Source organism: Dendrobates tinctorius, unplaced genomic scaffold (assembly GCF_039654945.1).
Source record: "Dendrobates tinctorius isolate UK_male_01 unplaced genomic scaffold, ASM3965494v1 ptg000099l, whole genome shotgun sequence".
In the NCBI taxonomy this organism is placed as follows: domain Eukaryota; kingdom Metazoa; phylum Chordata; class Amphibia; order Anura; family Dendrobatidae; genus Dendrobates; species Dendrobates tinctorius.
Genome location: NW_027361767.1, coordinates 9,759,177 through 9,774,951, shown reverse-complemented (window position 1 = coordinate 9,774,951; position 15,775 = coordinate 9,759,177). Strand labels below are relative to the sequence as shown.

The 15,775-nt window shown below is 40.0% G+C and overlaps 9 non-coding genes across 9 annotated transcripts; all 9 read right to left on the bottom strand.

Moving 5' to 3' along the window:
- Positions 1–1,543: 1,543 nt before the first annotated feature.
- TRNAK-UUU (transfer RNA lysine (anticodon UUU)) lies at positions 1,544–1,616 on the bottom strand. Its single transcript has one exon. It is a non-coding gene; the product is annotated as a tRNA-Lys (tRNA).
- Positions 1,617–2,853: 1,237 nt separating this feature from the next.
- Positions 2,854–2,926, bottom strand: TRNAK-UUU (transfer RNA lysine (anticodon UUU)). The gene has a single exon. It is a non-coding gene; the product is annotated as a tRNA-Lys (tRNA).
- A 1,237-nt stretch (positions 2,927–4,163) lies between these two features.
- Positions 4,164–4,236, bottom strand: TRNAK-UUU (transfer RNA lysine (anticodon UUU)). Its single transcript has one exon. It is a non-coding gene; the product is annotated as a tRNA-Lys (tRNA).
- A 1,237-nt stretch (positions 4,237–5,473) lies between these two features.
- Positions 5,474–5,546, bottom strand: TRNAK-UUU (transfer RNA lysine (anticodon UUU)). The gene has a single exon. It is a non-coding gene; the product is annotated as a tRNA-Lys (tRNA).
- Positions 5,547–8,334: 2,788 nt separating this feature from the next.
- Positions 8,335–8,407, bottom strand: TRNAK-UUU (transfer RNA lysine (anticodon UUU)). The gene has a single exon. It is a non-coding gene; the product is annotated as a tRNA-Lys (tRNA).
- A 1,237-nt stretch (positions 8,408–9,644) lies between these two features.
- TRNAK-UUU (transfer RNA lysine (anticodon UUU)) lies at positions 9,645–9,717 on the bottom strand. Its single transcript has one exon. It is a non-coding gene; the product is annotated as a tRNA-Lys (tRNA).
- A 1,237-nt stretch (positions 9,718–10,954) lies between these two features.
- TRNAK-UUU (transfer RNA lysine (anticodon UUU)) lies at positions 10,955–11,027 on the bottom strand. Its single transcript has one exon. It is a non-coding gene; the product is annotated as a tRNA-Lys (tRNA).
- A 1,237-nt stretch (positions 11,028–12,264) lies between these two features.
- TRNAK-UUU (transfer RNA lysine (anticodon UUU)) lies at positions 12,265–12,337 on the bottom strand. The gene has a single exon. It is a non-coding gene; the product is annotated as a tRNA-Lys (tRNA).
- A 1,237-nt stretch (positions 12,338–13,574) lies between these two features.
- TRNAK-UUU (transfer RNA lysine (anticodon UUU)) lies at positions 13,575–13,647 on the bottom strand. The gene has a single exon. It is a non-coding gene; the product is annotated as a tRNA-Lys (tRNA).
- Positions 13,648–15,775: the final 2,128 nt, after the last annotated feature.

Below are 15,775 nucleotides of genomic sequence, written 5' to 3'. Positions count from 1 at the left end.
TTGTACTCGCTCTAGTTCCACACAGATCATAATTTCTATAGACCTTTTATCAGCATACAAGTTACACCCACATTGCACCCCCATGATGACCTCACCTATTTTACATAACATTACCATTTATTAAAAGCTTACGCCCGAACAGGGACTTGAACCCTGGACCCTCAGATTAAAAGTCTGATGCTCTACCGACTGATAATATCGCTGGGTACCGTGATTGTTCCATCCCGTTACTAAATTTTGTTGCCCCTTTTTGGACTTGCTCTAGTTCCACAAAAATCATAATTTCCAGGCTTGAATTGGGCAGGTTAATCTTTGCGAAGAACATGTGAATCAAGCCACATACAAGGTTATCCTGGAAAAATAGTTGATTCCTTCTGCTCAGGCAACGTTCCCCAACTCTGAGGACTGGCTTTTCCAGCAGAACAATGCACCATGCCACACGGCTAGGTAAACCAACGTGTGGATGAAGGAACACTAGCTCAAATCGCTGTCATGGCCAGCCCAATCTCCAAACCTGAACCCCATTGAAAACCTCTTGAATGTGAGGAAGATGGATAGTCACAAGCCATCAAACAAAGAAGAACTGCTTAAATTTTTGTACCAGGAGTGGCATAATGTCACCCAAAAGCAGTGTGAAAGACTGGTGGAAAGCATGCCAAGACACATGAAAGCTGTGATTAAAAATCATGGTTATTCCACAAAATATTGATTTCTGAACTCTTCCTGAGATAAAACATTAGTATTGTTGTTTCTAAATAATTATGAACTTGTTTTCGTAGCATTATTTGAGGTCTGCAAGCACTGCATTTTTTTTGCTATTTTGACCATTTTTCATTTTCTGAAAATAAGTACAAAATTTAGTGCTTGGAAATTCGAAGACATGTTGTCAGTAGTTTATAGAATATAAGAGCAATTTACATTTTACTCAAAAATATACCTATAAAGAGAAAATTAAGACAAACTGAAGATTTTGCAGTGGTCTCTTAATTTTTGCCAGAGCTGTAGTTAGCAAGGCTGAAAAAAGACATTTGTCCGTCCAGTTCAGCCTATATTCCATCAGAAGAAATCCCCAGATCTACGTCCTTCTAAAGAACCTAATAACTGCAAGATACAATATTGTTACGCTCCACGAAGACATCCGGGCCTCTCTTGAACCCCTTGACTGAGTTCGCCATCCCCACTTCCTCAGACAAGGAATTCCAGATTCTCCCTGCCCTACCAGTAAAGAATCCTTTTCTATGTTGGTGGAAAAACCTTCTCTCCTCCAGATGCAGAGAATGCCCCCTTGTGACCGTCACCTTCCTTGGTATAAACAGATCCTTGGAGAGATATATACTTATACATGGTTATGAGATCACCCCTCAGTTTCTAGACTAAATAATACTTTTTTGCTAATCTCTCTGGGTATTGTAGTTGTTGCCCTTCTTTGTACTCGCTCTAGTTCCACACAGATGATAATTTCTTTAGACCTTTTATCAGCATACAAGTTACACCCACATTGCACCCCCATGATGACCTCACCTATTTTACATAACATTAACATTACATGAACAGGGACTTGAACCCTGGACCCTCAGATTAAAATTCTGATGCTTTACCGACTGAGCTATCCGGGCTCTCTACATTGATAATCTCGCTGGGTACTGTAATTCTTCCATCCCGTTACTAAATTTTGTTGCCCCTTTTTGGACTTGCTCTAGTTCCACAAAAATCATAATCTCCAGGCTTGAATTGGGCAGGTTAATCTTTGCGAAGGACATGTGAATCAAGCCACATACAAGGTTATCCTGGAAAAATAGTTGATTCCTTCTGCTCAGGAAACGTTCCCCAACTCTGAGGACTGGCTTTTCCAGCAGAACAATGCACCATGCCACACGGCTAGGTAAACCAACGTGTGGATGAAGGAACACTAGCTCAAATCGCTGTCATGGCCAGCCCAATCTCCAAACCTGAACCCCATTGAAAACCTCTTGAATGTGAGGAAGATGGATAGTCACAAGCCATCAAACAAAGAAGAACTGCTTAAATTTTTGTACCAGGAGTGGCATAATGTCACCCAAAAGCAGTGTGAAAGACTGGTGGAAAGCATGCCAAGACACATGAAAGCTGTGATTAAAAATCATGGTTATTCCACAAAATATTGATTTCTGAACTCTTCCTGAGATAAAACATTAGTATTGTTGTTTCTAAATAATTATGAACTTGTTTTCGTAGCATTATTTGAGGTCTGCAAGCACTGCATTTTTTTTGCTATTTTGACCATTTTTCATTTTCTGAAAATAAGTACAAAATTTAGTGCTTGGAAATTCGAAGACATGTTGTCAGTAGTTTATAGAATATAAGAGCAATTTACATTTTACTCAAAAATATACCTATAAAGAGAAAATTAAGACAAACTGAAGATTTTGCAGTGGTCTCTTAATTTTTGCCAGAGCTGTAGTTAGCAAGGCCGAAAAAAGACATTTGTCCGTCCAGTTCAGCCTATATTCCGTCAGAAGAAATCCCCAGATCTACGTCCTTCAAAAGAACCTAATAACTGCAAGATACAATATTGTTACGCTCCAGGAAGACATCCGGGCCTCTCTTGAACCCCTTGACTGAGTTCGCCATCCCCACAAGGAATTCCAGATTCTCCCTGCCCTACCAGTAAAGAATCCTTTTCTATGTTGGTGGAAAAACCTTCTCTCCTCCAGATGCAGAGAATTGTAGTTGTTGCCCTTCTTTGTACTCGCTCTAGTTCCACACAAATCATAATTTCTATAGACCTTTTATCAGCATACAAGTTACACCCACATTGCACCCCCATGATGACCTCACCTATTTTACATAACATTACCATTTATTAAAAGCTTACGCCCAAACAGGGACTTGAACCCTAGACCCTCAGATTAAAAGTCTGATGCTGTACCGACTGAGCTATCCGGGCTCTCTACATTGATAATCTCGCTGGGTACTGTAATTCTTCCATCCCGTTACTAAATTTTGTTGCCCCTTTTTGGACTTGCTCTAGTTCCACAAAAATCATAATTTCCAGGCTTGAATTGGGCAGGTTAATCTTTGCGAAGGACATGTGAATCAAGCCACATACAAGGTTATCCTGGAAAAATAGTTGATTCCTTCTGCTCAGGCAACGTTCCCCAACTCTGAGGACTGGCTTTTCCAGCAGAACAATGCACCATGCCACACGGCTAGGTAAACCAACGTGTGGATGAAGGAACACTAGCTCAAATCGCTGTCATGGCCAGCCCAATCTCCAAACCTGAACCCCATTGAAAACCTCTTGAATGTGAGGAAGATGGATAGTCACAAGCCATCAAACAAAGAAGAACTGCTTAAATTTTTGTACCAGGAGTGGCATAATGTCACCCAAAAGCAGTGTGAAAGACTGGTGGAAAGCATGCCAAGACACATGAAAGCTGTGATTAAAAATCATGGTTATTCCACAAAATATTGATTTCTGAACTCTTCCTGAGATAAAACATTAGTATTGTTGTTTCTAAATAATTATGAACTTGTTTTCGTAGCATTATTTGAGGTCTGCAAGCACTGCATTTTTTTTGCTATTTTGACCATTTTTCATTTTCTGAAAATAAGTACAAAATTTAGTGCTTGGAAATTCGAAGACATGTTGTCAGTAGTTTATAGAATATAAGAGCAATTTACATTTTACTCAAAAATATACCTATAAAGAGAAAATTAAGACAAACTGAAGATTTTGCAGTGGTCTCTTAATTTTTGCCAGAGCTGTAGTTAGCAAGGCCGAAAAAAGACATTTGTCCGTCCAGTTCAGCCTATATTCCGTCAGAAGAAATCCCCAGATCTACGTCCTTCTAAAGAACCTAATAACTGCAAGATACAATATTGTTACGCTCCAGGAAGACATCCGGGCCTCTCTTGAACCCCTTGACTGAGTTCGCCATCCCCACAAGGAATTGCAGATTCTCCCTGCCCTACCAGTAAAGAATCCTTTTCTATGTTGGTGGAAAAACCTTCTCTCCTCCAGATGCAGAGAATTGTAGTTGTTGCCCTTCTTTGTACTCGCTCTAGTTCCACACAGATCATAATTTCTATAGACCTTTTATCAGCATACAAGTTACACCCACATTGCACCCCCATGATGACCTCACCTATTTTACATAACATTACCATTTATTAAAAGCTTACGCCCAAACAGGGACTTGAACCCTAGACCCTCAGATTAAAAGTCTGATGCTGTACCGACTGAGCTATCCGGGCTCTCTACATTGATAATCTCGCTGGGTACTGTAATTCTTCCATCCCGTTACTAAATTTTGTTGCCCCTTTTTGGACTTGCTCTAGTTCCACAAAAATCATAATTTCCAGGCTTGAATTGGGCAGGTTAATCTTTGCGAAGGACATGTGAATCAAGCCACATACAAGGTTATCCTGGAAAAATAGTTGATTCCTTCTGCTCAGGCAACGTTCCCCAACTCTGAGGACTGGCTTTTCCAGCAGAACAATGCACCATGCCACACGGCTAGGTAAACCAACGTGTGGATGAAGGAACACTAGCTCAAATCGCTGTCATGGCCAGCCCAATCTCCAAACCTGAACCCCATTGAAAACCTCTTGAATGTGAGGAAGATGGATAGTCACAAGCCATCAAACAAAGAAGAACTGCTTAAATTTTTGTACCAGGAGTGGCATAATGTCACCCAAAAGCAGTGTGAAAGACTGGTGGAAAGCATGCCAAGACACATGAAAGCTGTGATTAAAAATCATGGTTATTCCACAAAATATTGATTTCTGAACTCTTCCTGAGATAAAACATTAGTATTGTTGTTTCTAAATAATTATGAACTTGTTTTCGTAGCATTATTTGAGGTCTGCAAGCACTGCATTTTTTTTGCTATTTTGACCATTTTTCATTTTCTGAAAATAAGTACAAAATTTAGTGCTTGGAAATTCGAAGACATGTTGTCAGTAGTTTATAGAATATAAGAGCAATTTACATTTTACTCAAAAATATACCTATAAAGAGAAAATTAAGACAAACTGAAGATTTTGCAGTGGTCTCTTAATTTTTGCCAGAGCTGTAGTTAGCAAGGCCGAAAAAAGACATTTGTCCGTCCAGTTCAGCCTATATTCCGTCAGAAGAAATCCCCAGATCTACGTCCTTCTAAAGAACCTAATAACTGCAAGATACAATATTGTTACGCTCCAGGAAGACATCCGGGCCTCTCTTGAACCCCTTGACTGAGTTCGCCATCCCCACAAGGAATTGCAGATTCTCCCTGCCCTACCAGTAAAGAATCCTTTTCTATGTTGGTGGAAAAACCTTCTCTCCTCCAGATGCAGAGAATTGTAGTTGTTGCCCTTCTTTGTACTCGCTCTAGTTCCACACAGATCATAATTTCTATAGACCTTTTATCAGCATACAAGTTACACCCACATTGCACCCCCATGATGACCTCACCTATTTTACATAACATTACCATTTATTAAAAGCTTACGCCCAAACAGGGACTTGAACCCTAGACCCTCAGATTAAAAGTCTGATGCTGTACCGACTGAGCTATCCGGGCTCTCTACATTGATAATCTCGCTGGGTACTGTAATTCTTCCATCCCGTTACTAAATTTTGTTGCCCCTTTTTGGACTTGCTCTAGTTCCACAAAAATCATAATTTCCAGGCTTGAATTGGGCAGGTTAATCTTTGCGAAGGACATGTGAATCAAGCCACATACAAGGTTATCCTGGAAAAATAGTTGATTCCTTCTGCTCAGGCAACGTTCCCCAACTCTGAGGACTGGCTTTTCCAGCAGAACAATGCACCATGCCACACGGCTAGGTAAACCAACGTGTGGATGAAGGAACACTAGCTCAAATCGCTGTCATGGCCAGCCCAATCTCCAAACCTGAACCCCATTGAAAACCTCTTGAATGTGAGGAAGATGGATAGTCACAAGCCATCAAACAAAGAAGAACTGCTTAAATTTTTGTACCAGGAGTGGCATAATGTCACCCAAAAGCAGTGTGAAAGACTGGTGGAAAGCATGCCAAGACACATGAAAGCTGTGATTAAAAATCATGGTTATTCCACAAAATATTGATTTCTGAACTCTTCCTGAGATAAAACATTAGTATTGTTGTTTCTAAATAATTATGAACTTGTTTTCGTAGCATTATTTGAGGTCTGCAAGCACTGCATTTTTTTTGCTATTTTGACCATTTTTCATTTTCTGAAAATAAGTACAAAATTTAGTGCTTGGAAATTCGAAGACATGTTGTCAGTAGTTTATAGAATATAAGAGCAATTTACATTTTACTCAAAAATATACCTATAAAGAGAAAATTAAGACAAACTGAAGATTTTGCAGTGGTCTCTTAATTTTTGCCAGAGCTGTAGTTAGCAAGGCCGAAAAAAGACATTTGTCCGTCCAGTTCAGCCTATATTCCGTCAGAAGAAATCCCCAGATCTACGTCCTTCTAAAGAACCTAATAACTGCAAGATACAATATTGTTACGCTCCAGGAAGACATCCGGGCCTCTCTTGAACCCCTTGACTGAGTTCGCCATCCCCACCTCCTCAGACAAGGAATTCCAGATTCTCCCTGCCCTACCAGTAAAGAATCCTTTTCTATGTTGGTGGAAAAACCTTCTCTCCTCCAGATGCAGAGAATGCCCCCTTGTGACCGTCACCTTCCTTGGTATAAACAGATCCTCGGAGAGATATATACTTATACATGGTTATGAGATCACCCCTCAGTTTCTAGACTAAATAATACTTTTTTGCTAATCTCTCTGGGTATTGTAGTTGTTGCCCTTCTTTGTACTCGCTCTAGTTCCACACAGATCATAATTTCTATAGACCTTTTATCAGCATACAAGTTACACCCACATTGCACCCCCATGATGACCTCACCTATTTTACATAACATTACCATTTATTAAAAGCTTACGCCCGAACAGGGACTTGAACCCTGGACCCTCAGATTAAAAGTCTGATGCTCTACCGACTGATAATATCGCTGGGTACCGTGATTGTTCCATCCCGTTACTAAATTTTGTTGCCCCTTTTTGGACTTGCTCTAGTTCCACAAAAATCATAATTTCCAGGCTTGAATTGGGCAGGTTAATCTTTGCGAAGAACATGTGAATCAAGCCACATACAAGGTTATCCTGGAAAAATAGTTGATTCCTTCTGCTCAGGCAACGTTCCCCAACTCTGAGGACTGGCTTTTCCAGCAGAACAATGCACCATGCCACACGGCTAGGTAAACCAACGTGTGGATGAAGGAACACTAGCTCAAATCGCTGTCATGGCCAGCCCAATCTCCAAACCTGAACCCCATTGAAAACCTCTTGAATGTGAGGAAGATGGATAGTCACAAGCCATCAAACAAAGAAGAACTGCTTAAATTTTTGTACCAGGAGTGGCATAATGTCACCCAAAAGCAGTGTGAAAGACTGGTGGAAAGCATGCCAAGACACATGAAAGCTGTGATTAAAAATCATGGTTATTCCACAAAATATTGATTTCTGAACTCTTCCTGAGATAAAACATTAGTATTGTTGTTTCTAAATAATTATGAACTTGTTTTCGTAGCATTATTTGAGGTCTGCAAGCACTGCATTTTTTTTGCTATTTTGACCATTTTTCATTTTCTGAAAATAAGTACAAAATTTAGTGCTTGGAAATTCGAAGACATGTTGTCAGTAGTTTATAGAATATAAGAGCAATTTACATTTTACTCAAAAATATACCTATAAAGAGAAAATTAAGACAAACTGAAGATTTTGCAGTGGTCTCTTAATTTTTGCCAGAGCTGTAGTTAGCAAGGCTGAAAAAAGACATTTGTCCGTCCAGTTCAGCCTATATTCCATCAGAAGAAATCCCCAGATCTACGTCCTTCTAAAGAACCTAATAACTGCAAGATACAATATTGTTACGCTCCACGAAGACATCCGGGCCTCTCTTGAACCCCTTGACTGAGTTCGCCATCCCCACTTCCTCAGACAAGGAATTCCAGATTCTCCCTGCCCTACCAGTAAAGAATCCTTTTCTATGTTGGTGGAAAAACCTTCTCTCCTCCAGATGCAGAGAATGCCCCCTTGTGACCGTCACCTTCCTTGGTATAAACAGATCCTTGGAGAGATATATACTTATACATGGTTATGAGATCACCCCTCAGTTTCTAGACTAAATAATACTTTTTTGCTAATCTCTCTGGGTATTGTAGTTGTTGCCCTTCTTTGTACTCGCTCTAGTTCCACACAGATGATAATTTCTTTAGACCTTTTATCAGCATACAAGTTACACCCACATTGCACCCCCATGATGACCTCACCTATTTTACATAACATTAACATTACATGAACAGGGACTTGAACCCTGGACCCTCAGATTAAAATTCTGATGCTTTACCGACTGAGCTATCCGGGCTCTCTACATTGATAATCTCGCTGGGTACTGTAATTCTTCCATCCCGTTACTAAATTTTGTTGCCCCTTTTTGGACTTGCTCTAGTTCCACAAAAATCATAATCTCCAGGCTTGAATTGGGCAGGTTAATCTTTGCGAAGGACATGTGAATCAAGCCACATACAAGGTTATCCTGGAAAAATAGTTGATTCCTTCTGCTCAGGAAACGTTCCCCAACTCTGAGGACTGGCTTTTCCAGCAGAACAATGCACCATGCCACACGGCTAGGTAAACCAACGTGTGGATGAAGGAACACTAGCTCAAATCGCTGTCATGGCCAGCCCAATCTCCAAACCTGAACCCCATTGAAAACCTCTTGAATGTGAGGAAGATGGATAGTCACAAGCCATCAAACAAAGAAGAACTGCTTAAATTTTTGTACCAGGAGTGGCATAATGTCACCCAAAAGCAGTGTGAAAGACTGGTGGAAAGCATGCCAAGACACATGAAAGCTGTGATTAAAAATCATGGTTATTCCACAAAATATTGATTTCTGAACTCTTCCTGAGATAAAACATTAGTATTGTTGTTTCTAAATAATTATGAACTTGTTTTCGTAGCATTATTTGAGGTCTGCAAGCACTGCATTTTTTTTGCTATTTTGACCATTTTTCATTTTCTGAAAATAAGTACAAAATTTAGTGCTTGGAAATTCGAAGACATGTTGTCAGTAGTTTATAGAATATAAGAGCAATTTACATTTTACTCAAAAATATACCTATAAAGAGAAAATTAAGACAAACTGAAGATTTTGCAGTGGTCTCTTAATTTTTGCCAGAGCTGTAGTTAGCAAGGCCGAAAAAAGACATTTGTCCGTCCAGTTCAGCCTATATTCCGTCAGAAGAAATCCCCAGATCTACGTCCTTCAAAAGAACCTAATAACTGCAAGATACAATATTGTTACGCTCCAGGAAGACATCCGGGCCTCTCTTGAACCCCTTGACTGAGTTCGCCATCCCCACAAGGAATTCCAGATTCTCCCTGCCCTACCAGTAAAGAATCCTTTTCTATGTTGGTGGAAAAACCTTCTCTCCTCCAGATGCAGAGAATTGTAGTTGTTGCCCTTCTTTGTACTCGCTCTAGTTCCACACAAATCATAATTTCTATAGACCTTTTATCAGCATACAAGTTACACCCACATTGCACCCCCATGATGACCTCACCTATTTTACATAACATTACCATTTATTAAAAGCTTACGCCCAAACAGGGACTTGAACCCTAGACCCTCAGATTAAAAGTCTGATGCTGTACCGACTGAGCTATCCGGGCTCTCTACATTGATAATCTCGCTGGGTACTGTAATTCTTCCATCCCGTTACTAAATTTTGTTGCCCCTTTTTGGACTTGCTCTAGTTCCACAAAAATCATAATTTCCAGGCTTGAATTGGGCAGGTTAATCTTTGCGAAGGACATGTGAATCAAGCCACATACAAGGTTATCCTGGAAAAATAGTTGATTCCTTCTGCTCAGGCAACGTTCCCCAACTCTGAGGACTGGCTTTTCCAGCAGAACAATGCACCATGCCACACGGCTAGGTAAACCAACGTGTGGATGAAGGAACACTAGCTCAAATCGCTGTCATGGCCAGCCCAATCTCCAAACCTGAACCCCATTGAAAACCTCTTGAATGTGAGGAAGATGGATAGTCACAAGCCATCAAACAAAGAAGAACTGCTTAAATTTTTGTACCAGGAGTGGCATAATGTCACCCAAAAGCAGTGTGAAAGACTGGTGGAAAGCATGCCAAGACACATGAAAGCTGTGATTAAAAATCATGGTTATTCCACAAAATATTGATTTCTGAACTCTTCCTGAGATAAAACATTAGTATTGTTGTTTCTAAATAATTATGAACTTGTTTTCGTAGCATTATTTGAGGTCTGCAAGCACTGCATTTTTTTTGCTATTTTGACCATTTTTCATTTTCTGAAAATAAGTACAAAATTTAGTGCTTGGAAATTCGAAGACATGTTGTCAGTAGTTTATAGAATATAAGAGCAATTTACATTTTACTCAAAAATATACCTATAAAGAGAAAATTAAGACAAACTGAAGATTTTGCAGTGGTCTCTTAATTTTTGCCAGAGCTGTAGTTAGCAAGGCCGAAAAAAGACATTTGTCCGTCCAGTTCAGCCTATATTCCGTCAGAAGAAATCCCCAGATCTACGTCCTTCTAAAGAACCTAATAACTGCAAGATACAATATTGTTACGCTCCAGGAAGACATCCGGGCCTCTCTTGAACCCCTTGACTGAGTTCGCCATCCCCACAAGGAATTGCAGATTCTCCCTGCCCTACCAGTAAAGAATCCTTTTCTATGTTGGTGGAAAAACCTTCTCTCCTCCAGATGCAGAGAATTGTAGTTGTTGCCCTTCTTTGTACTCGCTCTAGTTCCACACAGATCATAATTTCTATAGACCTTTTATCAGCATACAAGTTACACCCACATTGCACCCCCATGATGACCTCACCTATTTTACATAACATTACCATTTATTAAAAGCTTACGCCCAAACAGGGACTTGAACCCTAGACCCTCAGATTAAAAGTCTGATGCTGTACCGACTGAGCTATCCGGGCTCTCTACATTGATAATCTCGCTGGGTACTGTAATTCTTCCATCCCGTTACTAAATTTTGTTGCCCCTTTTTGGACTTGCTCTAGTTCCACAAAAATCATAATTTCCAGGCTTGAATTGGGCAGGTTAATCTTTGCGAAGGACATGTGAATCAAGCCACATACAAGGTTATCCTGGAAAAATAGTTGATTCCTTCTGCTCAGGCAACGTTCCCCAACTCTGAGGACTGGCTTTTCCAGCAGAACAATGCACCATGCCACACGGCTAGGTAAACCAACGTGTGGATGAAGGAACACTAGCTCAAATCGCTGTCATGGCCAGCCCAATCTCCAAACCTGAACCCCATTGAAAACCTCTTGAATGTGAGGAAGATGGATAGTCACAAGCCATCAAACAAAGAAGAACTGCTTAAATTTTTGTACCAGGAGTGGCATAATGTCACCCAAAAGCAGTGTGAAAGACTGGTGGAAAGCATGCCAAGACACATGAAAGCTGTGATTAAAAATCATGGTTATTCCACAAAATATTGATTTCTGAACTCTTCCTGAGATAAAACATTAGTATTGTTGTTTCTAAATAATTATGAACTTGTTTTCGTAGCATTATTTGAGGTCTGCAAGCACTGCATTTTTTTTGCTATTTTGACCATTTTTCATTTTCTGAAAATAAGTACAAAATTTAGTGCTTGGAAATTCGAAGACATGTTGTCAGTAGTTTATAGAATATAAGAGCAATTTACATTTTACTCAAAAATATACCTATAAAGAGAAAATTAAGACAAACTGAAGATTTTGCAGTGGTCTCTTAATTTTTGCCAGAGCTGTAGTTAGCAAGGCCGAAAAAAGACATTTGTCCGTCCAGTTCAGCCTATATTCCGTCAGAAGAAATCCCCAGATCTACGTCCTTCTAAAGAACCTAATAACTGCAAGATACAATATTGTTACGCTCCAGGAAGACATCCGGGCCTCTCTTGAACCCCTTGACTGAGTTCGCCATCCCCACAAGGAATTGCAGATTCTCCCTGCCCTACCAGTAAAGAATCCTTTTCTATGTTGGTGGAAAAACCTTCTCTCCTCCAGATGCAGAGAATTGTAGTTGTTGCCCTTCTTTGTACTCGCTCTAGTTCCACACAGATCATAATTTCTATAGACCTTTTATCAGCATACAAGTTACACCCACATTGCACCCCCATGATGACCTCACCTATTTTACATAACATTACCATTTATTAAAAGCTTACGCCCAAACAGGGACTTGAACCCTAGACCCTCAGATTAAAAGTCTGATGCTGTACCGACTGAGCTATCCGGGCTCTCTACATTGATAATCTCGCTGGGTACTGTAATTCTTCCATCCCGTTACTAAATTTTGTTGCCCCTTTTTGGACTTGCTCTAGTTCCACAAAAATCATAATTTCCAGGCTTGAATTGGGCAGGTTAATCTTTGCGAAGGACATGTGAATCAAGCCACATACAAGGTTATCCTGGAAAAATAGTTGATTCCTTCTGCTCAGGCAACGTTCCCCAACTCTGAGGACTGGCTTTTCCAGCAGAACAATGCACCATGCCACACGGCTAGGTAAACCAACGTGTGGATGAAGGAACACTAGCTCAAATCGCTGTCATGGCCAGCCCAATCTCCAAACCTGAACCCCATTGAAAACCTCTTGAATGTGAGGAAGATGGATAGTCACAAGCCATCAAACAAAGAAGAACTGCTTAAATTTTTGTACCAGGAGTGGCATAATGTCACCCAAAAGCAGTGTGAAAGACTGGTGGAAAGCATGCCAAGACACATGAAAGCTGTGATTAAAAATCATGGTTATTCCACAAAATATTGATTTCTGAACTCTTCCTGAGATAAAACATTAGTATTGTTGTTTCTAAATAATTATGAACTTGTTTTCGTAGCATTATTTGAGGTCTGCAAGCACTGCATTTTTTTTGCTATTTTGACCATTTTTCATTTTCTGAAAATAAGTACAAAATTTAGTGCTTGGAAATTCGAAGACATGTTGTCAGTAGTTTATAGAATATAAGAGCAATTTACATTTTACTCAAAAATATACCTATAAAGAGAAAATTAAGACAAACTGAAGATTTTGCAGTGGTCTCTTAATTTTTGCCAGAGCTGTAGTTAGCAAGGCCGAAAAAAGACATTTGTCCGTCCAGTTCAGCCTATATTCCGTCAGAAGAAATCCCCAGATCTACGTCCTTCTAAAGAACCTAATAACTGCAAGATACAATATTGTTACGCTCCAGGAAGACATCCGGGCCTCTCTTGAACCCCTTGACTGAGTTCGCCATCCCCACAAGGAATTCCAGATTCTCCCTGCCCTACCAGTAAAGAATCCTTTTCTATGTTGGTGGAAAAACCTTCTCTCCTCCAGATGCAGAGAATTGTAGTTGTTGCCCTTCTTTGTACTCGCTCTAGTTCCACACAGATCATAATTTCTATAGACCTTTTATCAGCATACAAGTTACACCCACATTGCACCCCCATGATGACCTCACCTATTTTACATAACATTACCATTTATTAAAAGCTTACGCCCAAACAGGGACTTGAACCCTAGACCCTCAGATTAAAAGTCTGATGCTGTACCGACTGAGCTATCCGGGCTCTCTACATTGATAATCTCGCTGGGTACTGTAATTCTTCCATCCCGTTACTAAATTTTGTTGCCCCTTTTTGGACTTGCTCTAGTTCCACAAAAATCATAATTTCCAGGCTTGAATTGGGCAGGTTAATCTTTGCGAAGGACATGTGAATCAAGCCACATACAAGGTTATCCTGGAAAAATAGTTGATTCCTTCTGCTCAGGCAACGTTCCCCAACTCTGAGGACTGGCTTTTCCAGCAGAACAATGCACCATGCCACACGGCTAGGTAAACCAACGTGTGGATGAAGGAACACTAGCTCAAATCGCTGTCATGGCCAGCCCAATCTCCAAACCTGAACCCCATTGAAAACCTCTTGAATGTGAGGAAGATGGATAGTCACAAGCCATCAAACAAAGAAGAACTGCTTAAATTTTTGTACCAGGAGTGGCATAATGTCACCCAAAAGCAGTGTGAAAGACTGGTGGAAAGCATGCCAAGACACATGAAAGCTGTGATTAAAAATCATGATTATTCCACAAAATATTGATTTCTGAACTCTTCCTGAGATAAAACATTAGTATTGTTGTTTCTAAATAATTATGAACTTGTTTTCGTAGCATTATTTGAGGTCTGCAAGCACTGCATTTTTTTTGCTATTTTGACCATTTTTCATTTTCTGAAAATAAGTACAAAATTTAGTGCTTGGAAATTCGAAGACATGTTGTCAGTAGTTTATAGAATATAAGAGCAATTTACATTTTACTCAAAAATATACCTATAAAGAGAAAATTAAGACAAACTGAAGATTTTGCAGTGGTCTCTTAATTTTTGCCAGAGCTGTAGTTAGCAAGGCCGAAAAAAGACATTTGTCCGTCCAGTTCAGCCTATATTCCGTCAGAAGAAATCCCCAGATCTACGTCCTTCTAAAGAACCTAATAACTGCAAGATACAATATTGTTACGCTCCAGGAAGACATCCGGGCCTCTCTTGAACCCCTTGACTGAGTTCGCCATCCCCACCTCCTCAGACAAGGAATTCCAGATTCTCCCTGCCCTACCAGTAAAGAATCCTTTTCTATGTTGGTGGAAAAACCTTCTCTCCTCCAGATGCAGAGAATGCCCCCTTGTGACCGTCACCTTCCTTGGTATAAACAGATCCTCGGAGAGATATATACTTATACATGGTTATGAGATCACCCCTCAGTTTCTAGACTAAATAATACTTTTTTGCTAATCTCTCTGGGTATTGTAGTTGTTGCCCTTCTTTGTACTCGCTCTAGTTCCACACAGATCATAATTTCTATAGACCTTTTATCAGCATACAAGTTACACCCACATTGCACCCCCATGATGACCTCACCTATTTTACATAACATTACCATTTATTAAAAGCTTACGCCCGAACAGGGACTTGAACCCTGGACCCTCAGATTAAAAGTCTGATGCTCTACCGACTGATAATATCGCTGGGTACCGTGATTGTTCCATCCCGTTACTAAATTTTGTTGCCCCTTTTTGGACTTGCTCTAGTTCCACAAAAATCATAATTTCCAGGCTTGAATTGGGCAGGTTAATCTTTGCGAAGAACATGTGAATCAAGCCACATACAAGATTATCCTGGAAAAATAGTTGATTCCTTCTGCTCAGGCAACGTTCCCCAACTCTGAGGACTGGCTTTTCCAGCAGAACAATGCACCATGCCACACGGCTAGGTAAACCAACGTGTGGATGAAGGAACACTAGCTCAAATCGCTGTCATGGCCAGCCCAATCTCCAAACCTGAACCCCATTGAAAACCTCTTGAATGTGAGGAAGATGGATAGTCACAAGCCATCAAACAAAGAAGAACTGCTTAAATTTTTGTACCAGGAGTGGCATAATGTCACCCAAAAGCAGTGTGAAAGACTGGTGGAAAGCATGCCAAGACACATGAAAGCTGTGATTAAAAATCATGGTTATTCCACAAAATATTGATTTCTGAACTCTTCCTGAGATAAAACATTAGTATTGTTGTTTCTAAATAATTATGAACTTGTTTTCGTAGCATTATTTGAGGTCTGCAAGCACTGCATTTTTTTTGCTATTTTGACCATTTTTCATTTTCTGAAAATAAGTACAAAATTTAGTGCTTGGAAATTCGAAGACATG